The sequence below is a fragment of the Pogoniulus pusillus genome, chromosome 26 (assembly GCF_015220805.1).
Source record: "Pogoniulus pusillus isolate bPogPus1 chromosome 26, bPogPus1.pri, whole genome shotgun sequence".
NCBI classification, from domain to species: Eukaryota; Metazoa; Chordata; class Aves; order Piciformes; family Lybiidae; genus Pogoniulus; species Pogoniulus pusillus.
In genome coordinates this window covers 18,127,443-18,154,765 of record NC_087289.1, presented here as the reverse complement: position 1 = coordinate 18,154,765, position 27,323 = coordinate 18,127,443, and the positions used below count along the sequence as shown (strand labels likewise).

The 27,323-nt window shown below is 48.5% G+C and overlaps 1 protein-coding gene and 1 long non-coding RNA gene across 7 annotated transcripts in view; one reads left to right on the top strand and one right to left on the bottom strand.

Moving 5' to 3' along the window:
- Positions 1-27,323, top strand: part of LOC135187052 (glypican-5-like) — a 620,448-nt gene that overhangs the window by 490,481 nt on the left and 102,644 nt on the right. The gene's annotated exons all lie outside the window — the stretch shown is intronic.
- On the bottom strand, positions 11,813-14,133 carry LOC135187084 (uncharacterized). The gene is made up of 3 exons (XR_010307185.1): positions 13,958-14,133; positions 13,826-13,871; positions 11,813-12,276 (listed from the first exon to the last, which is right to left on the bottom strand). It is a non-coding gene; the product is annotated as an uncharacterized LOC135187084 (long non-coding RNA).

Here is a 27,323-nt window from a genome sequence, read left to right as displayed (position 1 = left end):
TCTATGCTGGATGTTAGGAGGAAGTTGTTGTCAGAGAGAGTGATTGGCATTGGAATGGGCTGCCCAGGGAGGTGGTGGAGTTGCTGTGCTTGGAGGTGCTGAAGCCAAGCCTGGCTGGGGCACTTAGTGCCATGGTCTGGTTGATTGGCCAGGGCTGGGTGCTAGGTTGGACTGGCCGAGCTTGAAGGTTTCTTCCACCCTGGTTGATTCTATGACTCAAGCAAGATTTAAGTCTATTTCCAGGTGTAATGCTTTCTGAAAGGATGTGCATTCTTGATCTAAATACCATTTGCACAATCATAGAATCAACCAGGTTGGAAGAGACCTCCAAGATCATCCAGTCCAACCTAGCACCCAGCCCTAACCAATCAACCAGACCATGGCACTAAGTGCCTCATCTATTTTTTTCTTGAAGACCCCCAGGGACGGTGCCTCCACCACCTCCCTGGGCAGCCCATTCCAATGCCAATCACTCTCTCTGTGAAGAACTTCTTCCTAACATCCAGCCTATACCTACCCTGGCACAACTTGAGACTGTGTCCCCTTGTTCTATTGCTGGTTGCCTGGGAGAAGAGGCCACCCCCCACCTGGCTACAATGCCCCTTCAGGTAGTTGTAGACAGTAACAAGATCACCCCTGAGCCTCCTCTTCTCCAGGCTAAACAGGCCCAGCTCCCTCAACCTCTCCTCATAGGATTTGTGCTCCAGGCCCTCACTCAGTCTTCTCCTGAACACCCCCAGGGATGGTGACTCCACCACCTCCCTGGGCAGCCCATTCCAATGGCAAATCACTCTCTCTGTGAAGAACTTCAACCCTACCTTGCATGAGCAACCTATTGTAAGTAGCAGCAATGCAGGAGACCCAGTTGCTTGGTACTGTTTAGATGAAAGATAATTATCGTTGTGGAGGAGATGAAAGCAGCAACCATATATTCTAGTGAGCAAACATCTGATTTTGCATGAAGCAGATGGTGCAGTTTCCTTGGAAGGGGCACTTAGTGCCATGGTCTGGTTGATTGGACAGGGCTGGGGAGAGGTTGGACTGGATGAGCTTGGAGGTCTTTTCCAACCTGGTTGATCTGTGATTCTGAAACAGACGCTGCAAAAGATCTCTGAGCATGCAGCCTGGTCCCTGGCACTGCTTGCAGCCTCTCTGAAGTCATGGGACTAAAACTGGATTTTTTTTTTCCCCCACATACTGGATAACTTCTGGCATCTGAAGGAAGGTTCCTTTTTTGTTGTTGCTGTTCTGATAGTTGACATCAGAGAGATATGGAGATACTGCAACAGTATTGTGCGTGTCTGCCTTTTGTTGTTGCTGCTCCTTTCTCACTCAAAGCAGCGCTGTGAAGCCAGTTCCAAAAGATACACCCATCTTAACCATCAGTGAAAGCTCACTCTAGAGACTCAGTTCAAGAAGCAATGATTTTATCAGATACAAGTAAACATTTCTGCTTTGGGAAGATACTGTATCAACAAAGCCAGACTTCTCTCTTAAGGCTAGCAGTGTGCAAAAGGTCCTGTAACCACGCAGGCTCTGGCTGGTACTTGGGAAGAGCTTTTAATTCCTCTTTTCCAAGTCCTTTGAAGCTCCTTCTGTGTGTTACTATTTGGGGACTTCAATTTGTTTTAAGCATTTGTGGATGTGTTACGAGTTGTTCTGCTTCCCTCTGAAGGAGGTTTGCCCTCTCGCTTGGCTTGAGGTGCAGGCTTTGGTTCTGGGGATTGTGTCAGCTCAGGAACCTAAGTGCCTGCGTGATGGGTGCTGTAGCCAAGGCTTGAACATGCAACCAAGAAGGACCTGAATCCCTATCAGTGATTCTTGCATCAAATGAGGCTGCTTTTCCCTTGCCTCTGCAAGCTCTTTGGCAGTCACTGAGAGCAAGCACAGGTTGCTGATGTGTTCCAGGCTCAGTCTGAGCTGACTTTTCCAGAGACTAGATAGGCAGCTCTGCTGATTCAGAAGAAACACATTTAATGTCAGAAATCCTGCAGGGGGAAAAGCTGAACTCAAAGCACAAATCAAAGACTAGAAGCCTGGTCTCTTGGCCTTGTTCTTTTGAGTTCCTAAGCGAGGCACCCCTTTAGCATGGGATGGTTAGCACCAATGGCATCCTGGCTGGCTCAGGAGCAGTGAGGGCAGCAGGACAAGGGAGGTTCTCCTGCCCCTGTGCTCAGCACTGCTCAGGGCACACCTTGAGTGCTGTGTCCAGTTCTGGGCCCCTCAATTCAGACAGATGTTGAGGTGCTGGAAGGTGTCCAGAGAAGGGCAGCAAGGCTGGGGAGGGGCCTGGAGCACAGCCCTGTGAGGAGAGGCTGAGGGAGCTGGGGGTGTGCAGCCTGCAGCAGAGGAGGCTCAGGGCAGACCTCATTGCTGTCTACAGCTACCTGCAGGGAGGCTGTAGCCAGGTGGGGTTGGGCTCTGCTGCCAGGCACCCAGCAACAGAACAAGGGGACACAGTCTCAAGTTGTGCCAGGGGAGGTCTAGGCTGGATGTTGTTAGGAAGTTGTTGTGAGAGAGAGTGATTGGCATTGGAATGGGCTGCCCAAGGAGGTGGTGGAGTTGCTGTGCCTGGAGGTGTTGAAGCCAAGCCTGGCTGGGGCACTTAGTGCCATGGTCTGGTTGACTGGCCAGGGCTGGGGGCTAGGTTGGGCTGGATGATCTTGGAGGTCTCTTCCAACCTGGTTGATTCTGTGAGTACAAGTGCAAACGAAACAGCATCTCCAGTACCTGATACTCTTCAGTTGCCAGGGGACTGATGGTTTCCACTCTGTAGAAGGTCTAGGAACCTGTGAATGAGAAGCATGCTGGTTCTCTGGACAGTATATGTTAAATTGGTGCTGCCCTTTTGGAATACATTATTCCAGTACACTAGGGAAAAGAAAACCAGAAACAACAAACCTACACCCAAACCCATCAAAGCAACCAAACAAAGCATAAACAAACTCCTCAAAGATAGATAAAAGAAAAAACAACCCCCAAAACCACTTTCTAATGATCAAGGAACTTCTTTGTTGTAGGAGCTCAGCACAAACTGCTGAGTAGTCAGCTGAGCTGCCTTTTAGTGCCAGTGCTTTAGTCCACTTCTGGGCCTGCCAGTGAAGAATTACTTAAAGACCTTCTCTTCTGTTGTTTTTGAGCTGTGTCTCCTATTGATTACAGACAGGGAATATTTCTGGCTGCATCTTTGTGCCCATTGAAATTAACAACAAATCGAGGACACTTGGAATGGTGTTGGAAGTTCTTGTGTATGCTGCTGGAAGAAAGTGTAGCACAGTATCCCAGTATCATCAGGGTTGGAAAAGACCTCACAGCTCATCAAGTCCAACCCTTTACCACAGAGCTCAAGGCCAGACCATGGCACCAAGTGCCACGTCCAGTCCTGCCTTGAACAGCTCCAGGGACAGCGACTCCACCACCTCCCCGGGCAGCCCATTCCAGTGTCCAATGACTCTCTCAGTGAAGAACTTTCTCCTCACCTCCAGCCTAAATCTCCCCTGGCACAGCCTGAGGCTGTGTCCTCTCGTTCTGGTGCTGGCCACCTGAGAGAAGAGAGCAACCTCCTCCTGGCCACAACCTCCCCTCAGGTAGTTGTAGACAGCAATAAGGTCACCCCTGAGCCTCCTCTTCTCCAGGCTAACCAATCCCAGCCCCCTCAGCCTCTCCTCGTAGGGCTGTGCTCAAGGCCTCTCCCCAGCCTCGTCGCCCTTCTCTGGACTCGCTCAAGCATCTCAACGTCCCTTTTAAACTGGGGGGCCCAGAACTGAACACAGTACTCAAGGTGTAGCAGCCCCTGCAGCAACGTGGCTGTGCTGTTAGTAACTGGGCTTCTTCCTTGCCTTTAGCAGGGAAGGAAAACGGGAGGTGTTGCTGGGTATCACCAAACACAAGCTGCCAGAACATCAAGCTTCTACTTCGTAGGTGGCCATCTGTGCTGCTTTGAAGGGGAGGATATCTTACCCTGTGGAAGAAATTACCCCAGGAAGGTGTCTCCTGCCCTTGGCTACAGAGCAGGGCTTGCCTGGCTGCCTACTGCTTTGCTAGCTGATGGTAGGTGAGAGGAATGCCACCCTCCAACTGAGAAACAAAGATCCTATTGACTTTGTTTGCTGATTGCCAGGAGAGGAGTGAATTTCATCCTGGGGGTAGTCTGGCAGTGTTCCTAGCAAAGCCAGATTAAAAGAATGATACTCTTATTTTTACAAGACCTGCCCACAGGAGAGGGGAAATGCTCTGCTCTGCAGGAATAATTTGGAGGCCAACAGATACTGCTGTTGGAAAGGGATTATTCCCATGCACTGACCAGAGGCACAACCATGTCTCTTTCTACAAGTACTTAAATTTAGAGTGCTGGAGAGGGGGATGACAGAACAGGTTATACCTGCATGGTGACCATGAGCTTACTTCTTCAGCAGTATCATAGAATCAACCAGGGTGGAAGAGACCTCCAAGATCATCCAGTCCAACCTAGCACCCAGCCCTAGCCAGTCAACCAGACCATGGCACTAAGTGCCTCATCCAGGCTGTTCTTGAATGCCTCCAGGGATGGTGACTCCACCACCTCCCTGGGCAGCCCATTCCAATGCCAATCACTCTTTCTGGCAGGAATTTCCTCCTAACATCCAGCCTAGACCTGCCCTGGCACAGCTTGAGGCTGTGTCCCCTTGTTCTGTTGCTGCTTGCCTGGCAGCAGAGCCCAACCCCACCTGGCTACAGCCTCCCTTCAGGTAGCTGTAGACAGCAATGAGGTCACCCCGAGCCTTGTACCAAAGAAATTCACTTATCGCTTAAGAAAGCATTTGGGTTGATTAGCTTAGTTCTGTTAGCTGAAATTACATACTGTGATGTGTCTTGGTCCTAGTTCTAAGGCATTAAGTTGCTTCCCATAATGTAACTCTTTAAACACTGTCACATGTGCAGGAGATGTTAACTGGGGCTCTTAGTAAGGGTGCTTGGTGTGAATTTTCAACCAGTAGAAAAAAGCTGCTGCTGTGGTGTTCCATATTGAGCCAGGCAGCACTATGGGATGGGGCTAGAGTGGCTGAGTGCAGCCAGGAAGAAAGGGACTTGGGGGTACTGGTAGAGAGTAGCTGAAGATGAGGCAGCAGTGTGCCCAGGTGGGCAGCAGAGCCAATGGCATCCTGGGCTGGCTCAGGAGCAGTGTGGGCAGCAGGACAAGGGAGGTTCTTCTGCCTCTGTGCTCAGCACTGGTCAGGCCACCCCTTGAGTACTGTGTCCAGTTCTGGGCCCCTCAATTCAAGAGAGATGTTGAGGTGCTGGAAGGTGTCCAGAGAAGGGCAGCAAGGCTGGGGAGGGGCCTGGAACACAGCCCTGTGAGGAGAGGCTGAGGGAGCTGGGGGTGTGCAGCCTGCAGAAGAGGAGGCTCAGGGCAGAGCTCATTGCTGTCTACAACTACCTGAAGGGAGGCTGTAGCCAGGTGGGGTTGGGCTCTTCTGCCAGGCAACCAGCAACAGAACAAGAGGACACAGTCTCAAGTTGTGCCAGGGCAGGTCTAGGCTGGATGTTAGAAGGAAGCTCTTCATAAAGAGAGTGATTGGCATTTGAATGGGTTGCCCAGGGAGGTGGTGGAGTCACCGTGCCTGGAGGTGTTGAAGCCAAGCCTGGCTGGGGCACTTAGTGCCGTGGTCTGGTTGACTGGCTAGGGCTGGGTGCTAGGTTGGACTGACTGAGCTTGGAGGTTTCTTCCAACCTGATTGATTCTATGATGGGTTTCTTCACAGTGGGCTTTTAGTCTACAGACCATGTCAAGGAGAACCAAATGTCTGCCTGTGACCCCACTTCCCAGTGTGAAAGGCTGGAGTCAGGGCCTCAGCCTCAAGGCTGTTTCTCTAAGTCTTGTGTTTGAGAATATGCCCTTGAAAACATGAAACAAGTCCAGAATGATGTAGTGGTGTCTGCCTGAGCCTGCGGGCACACAGCAGCAATAACAGCAGCCTGAGCCTTGCCATTCGTCTTGGGGGGTGCCTGTCATACACAGACACCTGAAGATGCTTCCCTCTCCTTAGAGTAAGTTGTGTCATTGCTAAGGAGCTTGTGCATTGTAAGGTCTGTGTGCAGAGAAAGAGGAGTAGGCTGTGCTGGTATCACCTTTTTGCTGTCACTGTGACCATGGGAGGGCCTCTGCCAGTCTGTCTTTCAGCACGACTTGACACCTCTAAGCAGAAGAGTTTATCAGCACCAAGGTGAGTGTAGAGCAGGTCTGAGAAATAGCAGCTCTCTTCTGCTGTGTGCTGTGTGAATGCTGAAGAAAAGCCTCTCACTTTTGTCACAATCTGTGCCTTTTCTAATCGTTTAAAAGCTTGCATTACTTACATGTGGAGCTAAAATGGCTCTAAGTGCCTTTTTATTGCCTGGCTCTGGAGCTGCCATTTACAGGTTAACGGCACTAATGCTTTGGAATAATAGGAGCAAGAGTGTGTGCAGTGCAGTGTGAGGAGATGATATGTGCCCTCTTATTTGGACACAAGTAGAGCACTAAAAGCCCTGTTCTGTTTTCCACTGAGTGTTTTTTTTTGAAGGTACTGATTTGTCTTAAATCCCTTCCAGTAGACTAATAAACATAGAGAGGCTTTGAAGGTGTGAAAATACTTTTGTATCAGTCCCAGGCTCACAGGGTGCTGGGGGTTGGGAGGGACCCAAGGAGATCATCCAGTCCAAGCCCCCCTGCCAGAGCAGGGCAATCCTATCTAACACAGAGCACACAGAACACATCCAGACAGGCCTGGAAAGGCTCCAGAGAAGGAGACACCACAACCTCTCTGGGAAGCCTGTGCCAATCTCTGTGACCCTTACATTAAAGAAGTTCCCCCTTGTGTTGAGCCAGAACCTCTTTTGCTGCAACTTACACCCATTGCTGCTTGTCCTATCCCAGGGAGCAGTGAGCAGAGCCTGTTCCCTCACTCCTGGCAGCCTTCAGATACTTATAAACATTTATCAAATCCCCTCTCAGTCTTCTCTTCTCCAGACTAAGCAGCCCCAGGTCCCTCAGCCTCTCCTCATCAGCCATGCCCTCCTGTCCCCTGTCATCCTCATAGGCCTCCACTGGACCCTTTCCAGCAGATCCCTGTCCCTCTTCAACTGGGGAGCCCAAAACCAAAGGCAGTACTCAAGATGAGGTCTCAGCAGGACAGAGTAGAGGGGCAGGAGAACCTCCCTTGATCTGCTGGACACACTCCTCCTAATAGACCCCAGGATCCCCTTGGCCTTCTTGGCCACAAGGGCACATTGCTGTGCCATGGGGAACTTGTTAGCCACCAGGACCCCCAGGTCCCTCTCCACAGGGCTGCTTTCACAGTCTTGTGATTAAGAAAATTAAACTGCTTGTGAATAACCCTGTACTGCAAATAGAAGTATACCAATTTTGTGGTCATGTTGTAACATCTGTAATTAGTTGTACACCTTTTGTGATAAGAATATCCCTGCTTTTCTTCCCCCTTCTGCCTTTGTTGCTGTTGTTAATGCATTTGAGAAACTGGAGTCAGAGCAATAGCACATTAAAAGGGCAGAGAGCTCTGGGGTGTGCTGCATCTGTGGGAAAAGAGGTGCTAAGAGCACAGAATCATTTCTTTAGCTGCTCCAAAAGGAAGATTGACATTCACAGACTGCTTAACTTTCTATCAGTAAATGCCAGATTACTTGGGGGAGGTAAGGCTGAGAATCTCCCTTCTGTAGATAAGGAGAGTGAGGCATGGAGGCCAAGTGGCTTGGTTTCAGCTTGCACAAACTTAACTGTACAGGCAGGAGGGAGTCCAGAGCTCTCCATCTATGCCCTTCATCCTGCTTTTCTTTTAGGCATGTGGTTTCCCTCTAACAGCACAGGGGCAGGGGTGAAGAGGTTTCTGCCCTTCTGGCTCCAGCACACAGTGGCTGATGTGGGTTATACCCCAAAGCACAACCTGAGCTTTAGAGAAGTGCTGGCTGTTTCTTGGTGTATTTAAAGAGGTTCACTGGTCTTTCCTGCCTGCCCTTCCTTTAAACCTTGTACTCCCCTGTTCAGATACAGATCTCATTTCATGCTCCTGGCTTCCTGAAGGATGCAGTGCTTTCAGGCTTTAACTGTCCCTCAAAGTTAGTGAGTAATCATGCTCTGGAGGCTGAAATAAAAAACCCTCTCTGGATCAAATATTCTGTGGTGCCTCAGAAGCTATGGCTCGTGCATTTCTGTCAAGTGGCACTTGGTCCAGATTCTCTCTCCTGTGATGCACCAAAGATCTCTTCTTGCTAAGTGCCCTGAGCCTTCGGGGTGGGCAGTGTCTGTGATAGTTGTGGTCTGTTGGTAATTAAATAAGTCCACATCTTTCACCAAAAGTAGCAATTGTGTAGGCAAAACCTGCTCTTCTTTGTTTTGAAAACAAACAAGCAAGCAAAACCCCCCACCCCAAACAGCATTTTCTGGGAATGAAATGACATCTGAATCTGTAGGGCTGGATTTTCACCAAAGCCTGACTAATTGCCTGCTCCTCTGAGTTTAATTCCTGAAAATATAGGTCCCTGAATCACTCTCAGGTTGGGTTTTTTTGCACCTTTCTTTGTAAGAGAAAGTGTCTAAAGCTGTGACATTAGCACTGCACATACACTGAGCAAAGCTGAGCCTAGCACTCTGTCATTCTGTTTGAGCAAGGAGGATTATTCATCAGCAAGCTTTTCCTGCTCCCACTGCAGAAAGTCATCTGTACCAAGCTGATGTGCTAATCTTTCTTCTGTGCAGTGTAATTCCCAAACTATTCTAGCCTTTCCCATTTCCTCCAGCAAAACCTTAATCATGATGTATTTGCTTTTCTGTTAGCCATTAGATGCATAATTGTTCTTCCTTAAGTCATATTAAATTATGCAGCTGATTACCTGCTTCAGCAGATTGCCTGCATCATCTTGCCTATTACCTGCCACAAGCAGTACAAGCAAGTGTCCCATCTTCCTGCAGCCCTAAAGCAAGGCTCCCAGGTGACCTTCTTGTGGCCTTCCAGGATCTGAAGGGGGCATACAAAAATCTGGGGAGGGACTTTTTGGGCTCTCAGGGAGCAACAGGACTGAGGGGAATGGAGCAAAGCTGGAGATGGGTAGGTCAGGCTGGAGGTGAGGAGCAAGTTGTTGAGCAGGAGAGTGGTGAGAGGCTGGAATGGGTTGCCCAGGGAGGTGGTTGAGGCCCCATGGCTGGAGGTGTTTAAGGCCAGGCTGGATGGGGCTGTGGGCAGCCTGCTCTAGGGTAGGGTGTCCCTGGGCATGGCAGGGGAGTTGGAACTGGCTGCTCCTTGTGGTCCCTTCCAACCCTGACTGATTCTGTGACTCTAAGACTCTATGTGCATTCCCTCCAGAGAAGCATGTTGCAGCTCTCTGAGTGCCAGTTTATTCAAACTCAAGTCTTTTTTTTAATGGCTTCCCTCAATTACTTTTTTGTTGTCACTCTTGAAGCCCTGTACTCTCAGTGGCTGCCCAGTTAAACCTGTAGAATTTACTTTCTTGTGCACACTGAATAGCTTACAGAGGGTGCTCTGCCAGGCAGGTGTTTGGGTATGCAAGGAGTGAGCTCTTTAGAGACTGCAATGCAATTGTCCCCACCTCGTGACCTCCTTTAGTGCCTTTTCTGCCCTCCTGACTAGTATTCCTGACCCCCTAGTTGAGAAAGGGTGTCCTGGACAGTTCACACAGCCATTAAACAAAGTTTCTCAAGTCTACTGAGCCTTAGGGCATATCTTATTTGATGCTGCTTCCCATCATCTTTTGCTGCTTGGTATATAGTGGGCCTTTGATCATGAATGCATGTAATATTCCTCAGAGAGAAGTCAGGATTCCCTGTGCTGAAAAACCTTCAGTGAGTTTAGTGTAATCCTCTTGCTAGTCAGACTTCCCCCCCCACACACACTCCAACTTCTGGCCAAGGCATTCAAACACTGCCACATCAGATGAGCATTTTGGGAAGAGATCTAGTCACTAACGCATCCCTGTCACCTCCCCATCGTTAGGCTTTCACAGACCCACAGAATGTGAAGGCTGGAAGAGACCTCAAAAGATCCAGTCCAGAGCAGGATCTCCTACAGCAGATCACACAGGAACACATCCAGGCAGGTTTTGAATATCTCTAGAGGGAGACTCCACAACCCCCCTGGGCAGCCTGTTCCAGGCTTCTGTCACCCTCACAGCGAGAAAATTCCTCTCGTGTTTACCTGAAACTTCTTTTGCCTCAGCTTCCCCCCACTGCCCCTTGTCCTGCCATAGGCATCACCCATCAGAGCCTGGCTCCAGCCTCCTGGCACTCATCCTTTACATATTGATAACCATTGGTGAGGTCCTCTCTCAGGCTCCCCTTCTCCAAGCAGCGCTGCCCCAGCTCTCTCAGTATCTTCCTTTAACAGAGATGTTCCATTTCTTTCAGCATCTCTTTCAGCATCTTTGTGTCTCTGTGCTGGACTCTCTCAAGCAGTTTTAGTTCTTAGTTTGAAATGAGGGCCCAGAACTGGACATAATATTCCACATATGGCCTCATTAGGGCAGAGTAGAGGGGGAGGAGAAACTCCCTAGACCTACTAACCAAAGCCCTTCTAATCCACCCCAGAATGGCATTGGCCCTCCTGGCCACCAGAGCACATTGCTGGCTCATGCTTAGCCTCCCATCCACTAGGACCCCCAGATTCTTTGTGCTGCCTTCCAGCAGGTCAGTCCCCAACCTAAACTGATCCCTGGGGCTGTTCTTTCCCAGATGCAAGACTATAAACTTGAACTACCTGAAGGGAGGCTGTAGCCAGGTGGGGTTGGTCTCTTCTCCCAGGCAAGCAGCAACAGAACAAAGGGACACAGTCTCAAGTTGTGCCAGGGTAGGTATAGGCTGGATGTTAGGAGGGAGTTCTTCCCAGAGAGAGTGATTGACATTGGAATGGGCTGCCCAAGGAGGTGGTGGAGTCACCATCCCTGGAGGTGTTCAAGAAAAGCCTGGATGAGGCACTTAGTGCCATGGTCTAGTTGACTTGATAGGGCTGGGGGATAGAGTGGACTGGATGATGTTGGAGGTCTCTTCCAACCTGGTTGATTCTATGATTCTATGAAATTTCTTCCTACCCAACCCTCCAGGCTGCCCAAGTCTCACTGCTCATACATTCATTGTCCCTGTGGCTCATGCTCAATGTTTAGCTGGTTTCAGTGTGTGAAGTGAGGCTTCATATGCAAATCTGTTGGTTTGAACCAAAAGGGTAAGGATCAGTGTAAAGTTTCTCAGGCAGGTGAAGCAGTGCAGGCTAGAGATAAAGGGCTGAATTAAGACATCAGATTCATGGCTCAAGTGAAGAAAGAGAAAAGAATTCACATGGGGCAGAGCTCACAGAGTGAATATTGTATTTGTATGCTACCTGTGCCGAGCTGATCACAACAGATTGGGATTCTCTTTTCTACCATAGGTGTCAAAACCTGGCTGTGGCTGTTGCTGAGCAATGAGCAGCACAGACATAAGGTGCTGGGCCAAATTCCTGTCCCATGGCAGTGGTTCTGCTTCCACTGGTTCCCCTCTAGTTGCCCCAGCTTGTGCTAACTGCTCTGTGGTAAAGGGTTGGACTTGATGATCTATGAGGTCTCTTCCAACCCTGATGATACTGTGATGCTGTGATACTGTGAACTGGCGAGTTTGGTTTTGCTCAGGAATTTCCCTTGCTTTCTGAAACAGCATTGCTCAGGTCTCTTCCCCAGACCTGTTACTTTCTTTTCACTGCCTGCTCCTCCAGTGCCCTAACTGCTATTTTTACCTCCCTTCCTTCCTCTTCAGAACTTGATGCACAGAGTGACCCTGCACTCAAAGCCAAGCTGTCGGTGCAGTCTTGTGTGCACTGTGCAGCGTGAATTAGCTGAGCCACACTTCAATTTGACCATATGCCCATTTTTAGACCACACAACTCCAGTTTCTGGGTAGACTGGTGGGAACTTCAGAACTTACTCTCTTCTGTTTCACCATACACGGCCAGACACAGCTCCTAGTAATGTTCCCTGTTCCGATTCTTGACAGAGGAGGATACCTGCAGATACCTCTGCCTGGGGTGCAGAATGCTGATCCTTATACCCACACCTAGCAGGGCTGTCACTGCTTCAGGATCCCAGCCACCCATCTCTGCAACCCTCCTCTAACTAGAAGAGGTCACATCTCCATTGGTGTCATCAAACTGCCTAACACTTGTATCACATGAGGCTTGCTCCTTGCCCTTTGCATAAACTCTTGGATGGCAAAACAGGCACTTTGAGTTTCTTCTGATAAAACTCTGCTCTTTTTTCTGTGCAAACCTAAGGAAAAAGACAGACAGAAGGAGGCTTTTGCTGAGATCTGAGTGGTGCAGTAGGACCCTCTACCTGCACTAAGCAAGTGGCAACTCAGGTGTGGTTGTAGAAGCCCGAGGAAGCAGGCTGTAACCTGGGGAGTGAAGCTGTGCTGTTCTGTGGTGTAGGTGATGCAGGCTGACTCTGAGTCAGGAGCAGCAAACTGTTTTCTCTCTTGGGTGAAGTGGGAGAAGTGATTTGTTTTCCCCTTCTTTTCTTTTTTTCTTTTCTTTTTTCTTTTCTTTTTTCTTTTCTTTTTTCTTTTCTTTTTTCTTTTCTTTTTTCTTTTCTTTTTTCTTTTCTTTTTTCTTTTCTTTTTTCTTTTCTTTTTTCTTTTCTTTTTTCTTTTCTTTTTTCTTTTCTTTTTTCTTTTCTTTTTTCTTTTCTTTTTTCTTTTCTTTTTTCTTTTCTTTTTTCTTTTCTTTTTTCTTTTCTTTTTTCTTTTCTTTTTTCTTTTCTTTTTTCTTTTCTTTTTTCTTTTCTTTTTTCTTTTCTTTTTTCTTTTCTTTTTTCTTTTCTTTTTTCTTTTCTTTTTTCTTTTCTTTTTTCTTTTCTTTTTTCTTTTCTTTTTTCTTTTCTTTTTTCTTTTCTTTTTTCTTTTCTTTTTTCTTTTCTTTTTTCTTTTCTTTTTTCTTTTCTTTTTTCTTTTCTTTTTTCTTTTCTTTTTTCTTTTCTTTTTTCTTTTCTTTTTTCTTTTCTTTTTTCTTTTCTTTTTTCTTTTCTTTTTTCTTTTCTTTTTTCTTTTCTTTTTTCTTTTCTTTTTTCTTTTCTTTTTTCTTTTCTTTTTTCTTTTCTTTTTTCTTTTCTTTTTTCTTTTCTTTTTTCTTTTCTTTTTTCTTTTCTTTTTTCTTTTCTTTTTTCTTTTCTTTTTTCTTTTCTTTTTTCTTTTCTTTTTTCTTTTCTTTTTTCTTTTCTTTTTTCTTTTCTTTTTTCTTTTCTTTTTTCTTTTCTTTTTTCTTTTCTTTTTTCTTTTCTTTTTTCTTTTCTTTTTTCTTTTCTTTTTTCTTTTCTTTTTTCTTTTCTTTTTTCTTTTCTTTTTTCTTTTCTTTTTTCTTTTCTTTTTTCTTTTCTTTTTTCTTTTCTTTTTTCTTTTCTTTTTTCTTTTCTTTTTTCTTTTCTTTTTTCTTTTCTTTTTTCTTTTCTTTTTTCTTTTCTTTTTTCTTTTCTTTTTTCTTTTCTTTTTTCTTTTCTTTTTTCTTTTCTTTTTTCTTTTCTTTTTTCTTTTCTTTTTTCTTTTCTTTTCCCTAGGACTTACTTGGGATTTAATTTATTGTTCTATAGTAACGAATTTACAGACAGGAATACCTTAGAAGATGCTTGTTCATGTTTGTGAGGGGTTCTGAAAGCTCAGTAGAGCATAGAGATTGAGACAATCAGCAGTGCTATAAAAATATCATCACAGAAGCTGCTACAAGGATACAGTGTACAAAGACATCCCTTCTGTTCAGTTATTAATGGGGAGGTTTATGCCTCTGTGCAATCCACAGTGTCCTCAGTCTAAAGCCTATTTTCATACCTCTGCCACCTCTAACTCATCTGCAGCTGGAAGAGTTGGAAAACACCTAAGGAAGAAAAGGGAGGGAGAAAAAGTTTGTGACAAACTCAGTGCTTGTGTTAGGTCATTGTCAGCTAAAACAACCACACTCACCACTTCCTTTCCTGCAGCCAGGTAAGAGTCTTGTACAGGGCAATACAGTATTTCCTGAACTGCAGAGAGCTATCGTGGAGTCCATGTCAGGATTTGTCTGTGCAGAGCTTAGTGCAGGTCTGTGGGAATGCAAAGTGAAGAAGGATGTGGGAATGGAGTGAAGAAGGATAACAACAGGTGGATGCTGAGCTTGGTTCCCACCAGCTGCTGGCTGCCTTATCTCAGAAGGGATAGATAACAGACACCTAGTTAATGAGGAAAGCAAGGCATGGTTTATGCTGATGGAGTGGGCTGTCCTTGACCATGCTCTACTGGCTGAGTGTGTATGTATTCAGGCTGTAATGCAATAAAACTGTCTCTGGCAAAGTTCACATTGAATCATCTGGAGTGGCAAGGCTTTGCTCACACTGGTCTGCAGGCCTTTGATCACAGGTCCCGTGGCAAGCAATCACAAGCAGCAGTCTGCAGCACAGGTCCTAGTCCCAGGCTGGCTGATTTTACTTCAGTAGTTTCATTTAATTCAGTCACAAGGAAGCTTAGGTAATCTTTGCTTACAGTATCACAGGATCACCAAGGTTGGAAGAGACCTCACAGATCATCAAGTCCAACCCTTTACCACAGAGCTCAAGGCCAGACCATGGCACCAAGTGCCACGTCCAGTCCTGCCTTGAACAGCTCCAGGGACGGCGACTCCACCACCTCCCCGGGCAGCCCATTCCAGTGTCCAATGACTCTCTCAGGGAAGAACTTTCTCCTCACCTCCAGCCTAAATCTCCCCTGGCACAGCCTGAGGCTGTATCCTCTTGTTCTGGTGCTGGCCACCTGAGAGAAGAGAGCAACCTCCTCCTGGCCACAACCACCCCTCAGGTAGTTATAGACAGCAATAAGGTCTGCCCTGAGCCTCCTCTTCTCCAGGCTAACCAATCCCAGCTCCCTCAGCCTCTCCTCGTAGGGCTGTGCTCAAGGCCTCTCCTCAGCCTCGTTGCCCTTCTCTGGACACGCTCAAGCATCTCAATGTCCCTCCTAAACTGGGGGGCCCAGAACTGAACACAAACTTACGTTTCACCCGAGTTCTTCTCCATGCAGGAGCTGCCCTTAGGTAGCAGCAAAAGAGTTCTCCAGCACTGACAAGCTGGCTCTCAGCTTTCCTCCCAGGTGCAGAGCAGAGGCTGCAGCTCCTTTAGCACAATCCAGGAGTGCTGGTCCTGCACAGTGGTGTCTGTGACATGCTGTTTGTAACTCCTTTAGTGTGGCTGATTTGTGTATTTTCTGGAGCAGATTTTTCAGCTCCCCTGGTTATTAGTCTGCACTGGGGAGCAGCAGATTTGGTACTCGCTGTGAGGAGCAGCCTCCAGGACCTGGGGCATTCTCACAAGTGGTGACAGGTGTTTGCTGGCTCTGTGTGCTCAGAGATGGTATGCTGTAGAGACTGCATTATGAATCCTTCACGGACCATGTAATGCTTTCCATGCTGAGTCAAATCACTGCATTATAAGAGTTAAGTTGTTTGTTTTGGACAACAGACAGGGCACTAGTTGTGTCACTTCACACAAAACCTTGGCTTGCTTGTCTTTAGCACCAGCAGGCATCTTCTGCTGGCTCTCAGACTGGTAATGCATTTGCATCACACAGGCTTGTGCATGGAGTTACTTTTCATCTGCAAGTAGTATCACCATGGACAAGGATTTCGGTGTGTCAAAACCAGTGATGCACAGGATGAGGGTTAGTTATGTGCTTACTCTTTACAGAGAAAGTGCTTGGGTGTCTAGGTTCTAATTTAAATTTCCCAGAGGCTGAATTATAGTTGATAGAACCAGTAACAATTTATAGGATGCCCTTCCCTCTTCCCCCTTCTTTCCCAAAAGAAAAGGAATTAGATGGAGAGAGAGGAAAGACAAAGCAGACCCAAATAAAAAAATCTCACTGCAATTTGGAGGTTAAAAGGAGAAAAGTTTAACAATCAGTAAAAGGTATAGGAGGTAGGGAAAATACAAAGGTATAGGGAAGGGCAAACAAGATACAAAGCATGTAAATATACAACCTGATTTGATGGCAATGGGTTTTGTCCCCTCGTGGGGCCACGCGGTGGGACAAAGAGCAGCAGGAAATAGGATGGTGATTGCTGGTGAGCAGGAGACAGGGGAGAGGGAGAAAACAGGAAGTCCCCCTGCTTTTATGGCTCTCAGGGAGTGAGCTAACCATCACCTACTAGTGTGCAGACCCACCCCTGGGGAGGGGTCAAGACCACTTGGCCTTGTACGTTGGGGAAGAGAGTCTGAGTCCAGTGCCGAGAACATTTGACTTATTTTACTTCCTGACTAAAGGTTTTTGTGCCCAACTGTAGGAGATCCATGAATGTCAATTCCTTTTGTGCTAGTTTGAGCCTAGCTGGGATGTTTTAGTGGGAGGAATTAGATGCTAGGCTGTGAAAAGGAAACAATGGTGATGGCTACTGCACTCATAGGCTTGATGAGAGGGATAAGAACAAGAGCACAAACATAGATAACGGAGTTGCTCTCTGGCTTTGGCTGCCTCCCTTCTCTCCCTAACCTGCTGCCTGTGTAACTAATCCTTCTGCTTCCTAACCCCCCTGGCCCATTCTCCAAACTCACCTTGCACATAAGGCAAACTCTGGGATAAGATAGAGGGGTGGAAAGTAGGTGGAAGGGTGGTTGGGATCCCCTCCTGGGGACTCAGGTTTCTGGGAGGGCTGCTGTGTTTCTGTATTACCTTTTAAACTTGTATATTTCCATTTGTAGCTGTATATATTGTAACTATCTGCTGGTATATTGTTCTAGGCTGTGAATATAAAGCTTCATTCCTTAACTTCCAGCTCAGCTGAGCCTATTCTGGGTGATTTCTTAAGTGTGTGTGTGGGGAACACCCAAACCATCACACCTTTGCACAAGAAACAGTTGATTTTCCTCCCTCTGCCTGGAGTATCGATTAAGTCCAATGTGTGCACAGTCTCTTTTCAACAAGAAAATCCATCCATCTTCTAAGAATACTTAGGTGGATTTAGTTTGTTCTGTTATTTTAGCAGCTGAGATAGCTTCCTATCAGCAAGAATTCAAGAAGTAGACCAGCTTAGAGTAGGTTACCTTCATAAATTATATCCTCCTAGGAGGAAGAGAAAATCAGAAATAATAAAAGAGCTTTAGCTAGGGAAGAGGCTAATAATGTCCCTAACCTCATGATTTCAAGCACAGGAATTGTCTTACAATGTGAAATTCATTATGTTTCATGATGCTGTCAGACTATTTAATGAAAAAGAACACAATTAATTCTCCCTAATGAACCAGCTACCAAGAAAATGTTTAGGAGGAGATTAGATTGTTGCCCATGTAAACTTATTTTTTTTAACAGGATTTTGCATGCTATTCAAAATAAGGAACTTAACCTCAGAGAGATTAGGGAGGAGGATGTAAACAAGGAGCTGGCATTGTAAGTAAATGTATTACTGCAGAAAGTAAGAGCAGGTGGCCTGAAGTTGCCAGCTCTCTCTGAGGTCTGAAATGTTACATCAGAAGCTGGAAGATCTCTTCCCCCAGTCGAAATGAGGAGAGCCTGAGGGAGCTGGGGGTGTGCAGCCTGCAGAAGAGGAGGCTCAGGGCAGAGCTCACTGCTGTCTACAGCTACCTGAAGGGAAGCTGTAGCCAGGTGGGGTTGGGCTCTACTGCCAGGCAACCAGCAACAGAAGAAGGGGACACAGTCTCAAGCTGTGCCAGGGGAGGTTCAATAGCTCCAAGTGCAGGGTGCTGCACTTTGGCCACAACAACCCCATGCAGAGATACAGGCTGGGGTCGGAGTGGCTGAGAGCAGCCAGACAGAGAGGGATCTGGGGGTGCTGATTGATACCTGCCTGAACATGAGCCAGCAGTGTGCCCAGGTGGCCAAGAGAGCCAGTGGCATCCTGGCCTGCATCAGGAATGGTGTGGCCAGCAGGAGCAGGGAGGTCATTCTGCCCCTGTACTCTGCACTGGTTAGACCACACCTTGAGTGCTGTGTTCAGTTCTGGGCCCCCCAGTTTAGGAGGGACATTGAGATGCTTGAGCGTGTCCAGAGAAGGGCAACGAGGCTGGGGAGAGGCCTTGAGCACAGCCCTACGAGGAGAGGCTGAGGGAGCTGGGATTGGTTAGCCTGGAGAAGAGGAGGCTCAGGGGTGACCTTATTGCTGTCTGCAGCTACCTGAGGGGTGGTTGTGGCCAGGAGGAGGTTGCTCTCTTCTCTCAGGTGGCCAGCTCCAGAACAAGAGGACACAGCCTCAGGCTGTGCCAGGGGAGATTTAGGCTGGAGGTGAGGAGAAAGTTCTTCCCTGAGAGAGTCATTGGACACTGGAATGGGCTGCCCGGGGAGGTGGTGGAGTCGCCGTCCCTGGGGCTGTTCAAGGCAAGGTTGGATGTGGCACTTGGTGCCATGGTCTGGCCTTGAGCTCTGTGGTAAAGGGTTGGACTTGATGATCTGTGAGGTCTCTTCCAACCTTGGTGATACTGTGATACTGTGATAATACAGATTAGGTCTAGGCTGGATGTTAAGAGGAAGTTGTTGGCAGAGAGAGTGATTGGCATTGGAATGGGCTGCCCAGGGAGGTGGTGGAGTCACTGTCTCTGGAGGTGTTGAAGCCAAGCCTGGCTGAGGCACTTAGTGCCATGGTCTGGTTGATTGGCTAGGGCTGGGTGCTAGGTTGGACTGGATGAGCTCAGAGGTCTCTTCCAGCCTGTCTGATTCTATGACATTCACACTGTGAACTCAGACTGACTATAGACTACTCACAGCTTGTTTGCAAGACTGACTTGCATATGGGATGCCTTCTCCCACTTAGTGATAAGGGGACAAAGAAGAAGCCCTTGATATTTCAGCTGAAGGAAGCAGCAGTCTAAAACTGTTGAGCACCTGAGTTCTTACAATGAGCACTATTTTTCAACACCATCATACCTGCATTTCATATCATTTGCACATCCAACCCAAATTATACTTAGACACACTGTGGTTCTCAGAGTAGTTACCTTTGGATGAGCTGAAATGAATCAGAACTCCCAGATAAGATAAAGCACTGCTAGCAAGTATTTAGACACAAATCTCTTGCTTCTTTTTGGCTGCCTGTAGCGAGGGCACAGCACCAGACAGTGCCAGAACGAGAGGACACAGCTTCAAGCTATGCCAGGGGAGATTTAGGCTGGAGGTGAGGAGAAAGTTCTTCCCTGAGAGAGTCATTGGACACTGGAATGGGCTGCCCGGGGAGGTGGTGGAGTTGCCAGGGCTGGGTGCTAGTTTGGAGTGGATGATCTGTGAGGTCTCTTCCAACCTGCTTGATTCTATGAAAATAAGTATTATGGGAGTTCAAATTGCACTGTGTGTTTTGGTGGGGGTTTCATTTATGGTATTTACTGGTGCACTGCTGTATGGTGGTGTGGGGTACTGCAGAGGGCACCAACAAAGGGAGTGTTGGGGCCTGTGCTGGGACCTGAAATTCTCATTTGTGTGTCTGAACATTGAGGTGCTTCAGCTGCACATGTGGTGAGGCTGGAGACATGGAGCCCCTTGGCAAAGAGGCTTTCTTGTGGTGACAATCCTGCCTGCTTGCTTTGGGCAGCAGTAGGCTCAACAGTGAAAAAAGCACTTGAATGGCCTGTGCCAATTTATGCTCTGAACTACCTTTTAGAGCTGGTGGTTCCACCTGTCAAGATTCAATTATCATGCACATAGGTCCATAAAACTACTTCTCAACTTGGATATTTACTCCTAAACCAGTCCTAAATCTACAAAAGTCACTGGAAGCTCTAGTGCCAAAACCATACAAAGAACACAGGCCTGGAGTCTCCTGGCAGAGTCTAAGAGTCTCCAGTACCCTGACCCAACACACCAGGTGGTGCACAGAGAGCAGGAAGCTTTCCCTATCCTGCAGACCAAGCAAAGCTCATATCCAGAAGGCAGAGGGACCATAAGAAGGCTGGCAGACTTCAGCAGAGCTTTTTAGTGCACATTAAGATGCTTTATAGGCATTTAAAGTTTGCCCTTTGCTATCAGTGAATAATCATAGGATCCTGCAGTAGTGATTCTGAAGGGCTTAGTCCAGAGAATGGTAACTGTCTGATACCTCACTCCTCTTCATGCTGAGGTCTCTACTCATATAGAATGTGGGGGGGGGGGGGGGGGAGGGAGGTTGGTTGGTTTGGGTTTTTCCTCCAAAGGTTGTTTTGAAGATTGAGTGAGATCTGGCACCAGTAATTTGGTTCTTTACCACCTCAGACTTCTTCAAAAATCCCTGCTCCTGCTTACTGTGGCCAGGTGGGGTTGGGCTCTTCTGCCAGGCAAGTAGCAACAGAAGAAGGGGACAGTGTTAAGCTGTGCCAAGGCAGGTCTAGGCTGGATGTTAGGAGGAAGTTCTTCATAGAGAGAGTGATTGGCATTGGAATGAGCTGCCCAGGGAGGTGATGGAGTTGCCATCCCTGGAGGTGTTGAAGCCAATCCTGTCTGGGGCACTTAGTGCCATGGTCTGGTTGGCTGGCCAGGGCTGGGCGCTAGGTTGAACTGGATGAGCTTGGAGGTCTCTTCCAACCTGCTTGATTCTATGTTTCTATAGAGCAGCCTGGTTTGCAGTAGATGATCTCTAAGGTCCCTTCCAACCTCCCTGCCATGGCCAGGGATACCTCTCAGCTGGACTTGGTTGCCCAAGGGCTCATCCAGCCTGACCTAGAACATCACCGGGGAGAGGCACCCACAGCCTCCCTGGGCAACCTATTCCAGAGTCTCACTGCTCTCACACTGAAGAATGTTTTCCTAATATCCAGCCTGAACCTACTCTCCCTCACCTTAAAACCATTCCTCCTTGTCCTGTTGCTAGACATCCCTGTAAAAAATCCCTCTCCAGCCTTCCTATAGGATCCCTTCAGTTATTGGAAGGCAGCTATAAGATGCCCCTAGAGTCTTTTCTTCTCTAGGTCAAACATGCCCAGCTCTCAGCCTATCCTCATAGCAGAAATGTTCCAGCCCTTGGATTGCCTTTGTGGACATCCTCTGGACCTGCACCAACAGTTCTGTACCCTTCTTATGGTGGAGACAGCAGAACTGGATGCAGAATTCAAAGTGGGATCTCACAAGAGCAGATTAGAGGGGAAAAATTGCTTCTCTTGACATGCTGACTACACTCCCCTTGTTGCAGCCTGTTGATTAACTGTGGAAGTGTAATACTAAACACCTCTAGAACGCAGTGGGTTTGTTCCATCATTTTGGATTCATTTGCTGAGTTCCAATTTTCATTGCTGCCCAAATGAGCTGAAAGGGAATCCTAGGAATATCTTTTTCACCAAGTTCCTTGAACTGTGTTGCTAGCCAGCTGATGTCTGGAGGACCAGTAGAAAAATCTTGCTTGATACCCCTTCAGGTAACTTCAAGAGTTGCTACAGGAGTCTCCAAGGTATTGCCAATCCAGGCTGGCTTCTTTCACTGGCATCATACAACCCTATCATACCACTGGATCAGCAGCATAAATGAGGATTTCAGCAAAATCAGGTTTCCTAAGGAATCATAGAATCAACCAGCTTGGAAGAGACCTCCAAGATCAGCCAGTCCAACCTATCACCCTGCCCTATCCAATCAACCAGACCATGGCACTAAGTGCCTCATCCAGTCTTTTCTTGAAGACCCCCAGGGACGGTGCCTCCACCACCTCCCTGGGCAGCCCATTCCAATGCCAATCACTCTCTCTGTGAAGAACTTCTTCCTAACATCCAGCCTATACCTACCCTGGCACAACTTGAGACTGTGTCCCCTTCTTCTATTGCTGGTTGCCTGGGAGAAGAGGCCACCCCCCACCTGGCTACAATTAGCATTCTCAAATGCTGTAGTTTTTATGCAGCCCTAGTCAGCAGTGGCCTTGTGGTTAGAGTGAAATAAAACTTTCTGGTGAGGTTGTTCCATCTTTGAAATGGTCCCCCCCAGGGGAAAATGAGCATGTCATTTCCTCGCTATTTTGAACCACCTAAGCACCAAGCAAGAGTGTGATTCATTTATTTTGGAGTGTGTTGATTAACTGGCAATTAAAGCTGCAGAGTATTTTCTTTATGAAGCAACAAAGGCCAGTTTAATGCTTTTACTTCAGCTTTGGCTCATTGGACTGGCTTCATACCTGGCACAGGCAGATAAATGCGCTGAAAGCGTCTGAAGTACCTGCATGCAGCTGAACATGGCCCACTTAGCTCAGAAATATGATGGGTGTTCACAGGAGGAACTTTCATTCATTCACAGCATCTGGTTCCATTACATTCAGCCCAATCAAGCCATGAAATTGAAATTAAATGACTTTGGATGGGTGTAATAGTGTAAGAATGAAGGCAAGGCTGGGGGAAGGGAGGTATCTGTGTGGCAGAAGAGACTCTCAGCGAGGACAAGCTGTGTAAAGTGCCTTTAAAGTTGTTACACAGAAGTACCTGGGGACATTGGAAGATGAACTTGTGTCTGTTTGATTTGTTCAACGTGCCTGTCCCGGGTTTGGGCTGATCCCTCCCCCGGGAAGAAAATTCACAACACAAACCCCCCTCCTTTTTTGAAAGTCAGGGAAAGATGAAATTGTATTTTCTTATAGTATAAGTATAACAATGTAAAGAGAAATAATAATAACTAGAGAAGGAAGGAAGGGGAAAAAAAAAACAATACAATACCCTTAAGGGAGATGGGGGAGGGGTCAAGCGGCGGCGAAGCAGCAGAAGCAGCAGTAGCCAAAACAGCAGCCAGGGAAGATAGGCAAAGCTGCAGCAGCAGAAGCCAGTGGGAGAAGGGGCAGAACAAGCTGTGCTTCTAGACATTAAGTTCTTGATGCTCCAATGAAATTATATTAATTTATCTATTGTTGCCATTTATGTGGCCTATCCCTGGAATGTTCATCTCTCCCCTATGTCTGAGCTAGAGGATCAGCTCAAACGGCCACAGTGCCTTTAATTTGCCCTTTAGAATCTGGATGGTGGCTGTATTGTTTGCAGTGTTTCAGCTGCTCTTGCTCCTTTCAGCTCTGAGGCTGGCTGTCAGGTCTCTCAGGTCGGTTACATACAGGCACCCCTCCACCACTCCTGCCATGCTTCTCTGTGCTGCCATCCTATTGCCACCCACTGTTCTCCTAGCTTGTGTCTGAACATGAGCCAGCAGTGTGCCCAGGTGGCCAAGAGAGCCAGTGGCATCCTGGCCTGCATCAGGAATGGTGTGGTCAGCAGGAGCAGGGAAGTCATTCTGCCCCTGTACTCTGCACTGGTTAGACCACACCTTGAGTGCTGTGTTCAGTTCTGGGCCCCCCAGTTTAGGAGGGACATTGAGATGCTTGAGCGTGTCCAGAGAAGGGCAACGAGGCTGGGGAGAGGCCTTGAGCACAGCCCTACGAGGAGAGGCTGAGGGAGCTGGGGTTGGTTAGCCTGGAGAAGAGGAGGCTCAGGGGTGACCTTATTGCTGTCTGCAACTACCTGAGGGGTGGTTGTGGCCAGGAGGAGGTTGCTCTCTTCTCTCAGGTGGCCAGCACCAGAACGAGAGGACACAGCCTCAGGCTGTGCCAGGGGAGATTTAGGCTGGAGGTGAGGAGAAAGTTCTTCCCTGAGAGAGTCATTGGGCACTGGAATGGGCTGCCCGGGGAGGACTGCACGTGGCACTTGGTGCCATGGTCTGGCCTTGAGCTCTGTGGTAAAGGGTTGGACTTGATGATCTGTGAGGTCTCTTCCAACCCTGATGATACTGTGATACTGTGATCTGCTCTGTGCACCCACCCTTGAACTGCCCCAGGGACGGCGACTCCACCACCTCTCGTTCTGACCTCCCTGCTCCTGCTGACCACACCATTCCTGATGCAGGCCAGGATGCCACTGGCTCTCTTGGCCACCTGGGCACACTGCTGGCTCATGTTCAGGTGGGTATCAATCAGCACCCCCAGATCCCTTTCTGTCTGGCTGCTCTCAGCCACTCCGACCCCAGCCTGTATCTCTGCATGGGGTTGCTGTGGCCAAAGTGCAGCACCCTGCACTTGGAGCTATTGAAGCCATCCCCTTGGGCTCTGCCCATCTGTGCAGGCGGTCAAGGTCCTGCTGCAGAGCCCTTCTGCCCTCCAACCCAGCCACATCTGCCCCCAGCTTGGTGTCATCTGCACACTTGCTGATGACTGACTCCATGCCCTCATCCAGGTCATCTATGAAGATGTTAAAGAGGATGGGGCCCAGCACTGATCCCTGAGGGACACCACTAGTGACAGCTGCCAGCTAGACCCTGAATGAATCAGGAAGGACACGCTGGGTAACACCACAGTGATGTCGTTTAAGATTTCACCTCACCTCCAGCAAACTCTTTGCTCCACAGATGTCCCACAGACACACAGTGCAGTGCATTATTAATGTGCTTTTACTGTACTGCACACACGTAGTACATACATGGGCTGTGTGCATATTACATAATTGTACACACAGTAAATGTTATCATAGTATCACAGTATCATCAGGGTTGGAAGAGACCTCACAGATCATCAAGTCCAACCCTTTACCACAGAGCTCAAGGCCAGACCATGGCACCAAGTGCCACGTCCAGTCCTGCCTTGAAGTGCCCCAGGGACGGCGACTCCACCACCTCCCCGGGCAGCCCATTCCAGTGTCCAATGACTCTCTCAGGGAAGAACTTTCTCCTCACCTCCAGCCTAAATCTCCCTTGGTGCAGCCTGAGGCTGTGTCCTCTTGTTCTGGTGCTGGCCACCTGAGAGAAGAGAGCAACCTCCTCCTGGCCACACCCACCCCTCAGGTAGTTGTAGACAGCAATAAGGTCTGCCCTGAGCCTCCTCTTCTCCAGGCTAACCAATCCCAGCTCCCTCAGCCTCTCCTCATAGGGCTGTGCTCAAGGCCTCTCCCCAGCCTCGTTGCCCTTCTCTGGACACGCTCAAGCATCTCAATGTCCCTCCTAAACTGGGGGGCCCAGAACTGAATACAGTACTCTTAAGTACTAGGCTTTGGAAGGCAGAAGGTGTTCCAGTCTGCCTAGGCATCTAGCCAGTGAACACGTCAGGGCTATGGCACGTTTGGGGTGGAGCTGTTGACCTGCTTAGAACAGCTTTGAGTCATCTGGAAAGAGCAGCTCTGTTCAGATATACCTGTGCCAAGCCCATGTAGGACACAACTGCTGGGAAATATAGCCAGTCTGTTTCCCAGGCTGAGCTGCTAGGTCTACAGGAGGACTGGGCTCTGCTCAGAGAAATAAGTCTATGCTTAAGGGCTGTGGAAGCACCGTGCAGCTGCTGGTTCTGCTCTGCAGAAGTCCACACCACAGCTCAGGCTGGCATCGCACTGCCGCAAAGTGCTCTCAGTACAATAGAATCATAGAATCATAGAATCAACCAGGTTGGAAGAGACCTCCAAGATCATCCAGTCCAACCTAGCACCCAGCCCTAACCAATCAACCAGACCATGGCACTAAGTGCCTCATCCAGGCTTTTCTTGAAGACCCCCCAGGGACGGTGCCTCCACCACCTCCCTGGGCAGCCCATTCCAATGCCAATCACTCTCTCTGTGAAGAACTTCTTCCTAACATCCAGCCTATACCTACCCTGGCACAACTTGAGACTGTGTCCCCTTGTTCTATTGCTGGTTGCCTGGCAGAAGAGGCCACCCCCCACCTGGCTACAATGCCCCTTCAGGTAGTTGTAGACAGTGATAAGATCACCCCTGAGCCTCCTCTTCTCCAGGCTAAACAGGCCCAGCTCCCTCAGCCTCTCCTCATAGGATTTGTGCTCCAGGCCCCTCACCAGCTTTGTTGCCCTTCTCTGGACATGTTCCAGCACCTCAACATCTTTCTTGAATTGAGGGGCCCAGAACTGGACACAGCACTCAAGGTGTGGTCTGACCAGTGCTGAGTACAGGGGCAGAATGACCTCCCTTGTCCTACTGACCACACTGTTCCTGATGCAGGCCAGGATAGTGATGTCCTGTTAAGTCTGGGAGCTGCTTCTTGTGGGGAGGCTGGGACTGGGATCATGGATGAGAACTCAGTGGCAAATCAATGTTCCAGGCAGTCTACTTAGGGTGCCCCAAATCAAAATGGGGACCTTGTGCCCTTCCACCTCCCACGTACTGTTTGGGTGACAAGTGCCAGGTCGCAGCCTGCTTCACAGCCGGCTGTGACCAGAGGGAATCATTGCCCTAGCGTTAGAGTGTTCCCCCTCATGTGGCCAAGCTCCTGTGAGATGCTGGCATCTCCTTGCCTAGTGCTGAAAGAAGATAAAACAGAGGATGGAAATACAGGAGTGCTAAGAAAGCTGTTGTGGCTGTGTTCTTGTAAACATGTATTAGCTTCCAAAGGCAATGGAATACTGCAGAGTTGTTTGAAATAGCTGTGTGCACCTCCCAGCAGTGTTGCAGAGCTGGTGACACTCTGCCACACAGGCACTGTGCAGCCATACAATCATGGCTCTTGTTTTGTAGGATTAGGTAACCACTTTCTTCTGCCTCGTTTTCACTCTTCCAGGCTCAGTTCAGGTACAAAATCAGGTGTCTCCTCAGTCTACCTTCAAGCTTTCAGGAGAGGGCAAAGGTCCAGCAGCTGTGCAGGTACCAGTGGGGCTCCCAGCACAGAAGGACTGCTCATGCTCCTAGCTATTTCCAGGGGTAGGATGCTTGAGGCCTTAATATGTTGTCAGCACCAGAAGCACCCTGTAGGTACCTGACACAAACCCTGACAGCATGGGGCCAGGCTTTGTGCTGGTGTCAGACTGGCTGAAGTCTGGGAGGTTGTGCAGCCTGCCCAGTGTAGGCAGGAAGCTCAGTGCTAGTGGAGGAGGCACATCTGTGGGCTTCTCCCTCAACTAGTGCTGCTCTTGTTGCAGAGAGCAAGTGCTGCATCTGATTTCTCTGAAGTATCTCCTTGCCTCTAATGACAAACTGCATGTACCCTGCAGCTTCCCTGGTCCTGAAGCAAGCTGTGTGCAGCTGTTGTTTCCACTTTATGCTCAGTCACCAATCTAGTCACCTCCACAGGGTTGCTTTCTTCTGCACAGTTTCACTGCAAGCTGGCTTCTGCTGTCTGCAGGGACTGGGGTGCTCACCCCAAACCCCAATACTCCTTTGCCTCCCTCCTTCAAACACTGTAGACACTAAACACATGCATGTGGAAATGTAGACAGCTCTACCCCATGTGTGCTGCCCTCTTGGTGAGTCAGGACTTTGCTGAGAATTTGGAGGAGCTCCCCCTGTGCTCAGCACTGCTCAGGCCACACCTTGAGTGCTGTGTCCAGTTCTGGGCCCCTCAATTCAAGAGAGATGTTGAGGTGCTGGAAGGTGTCCAGAGAAGGGTGACAAAGCTGGTGAGGGGCCTGGAGCACAGCCCTGTGAGGAGAGGCTGAGGGAGCTGGGGGTGT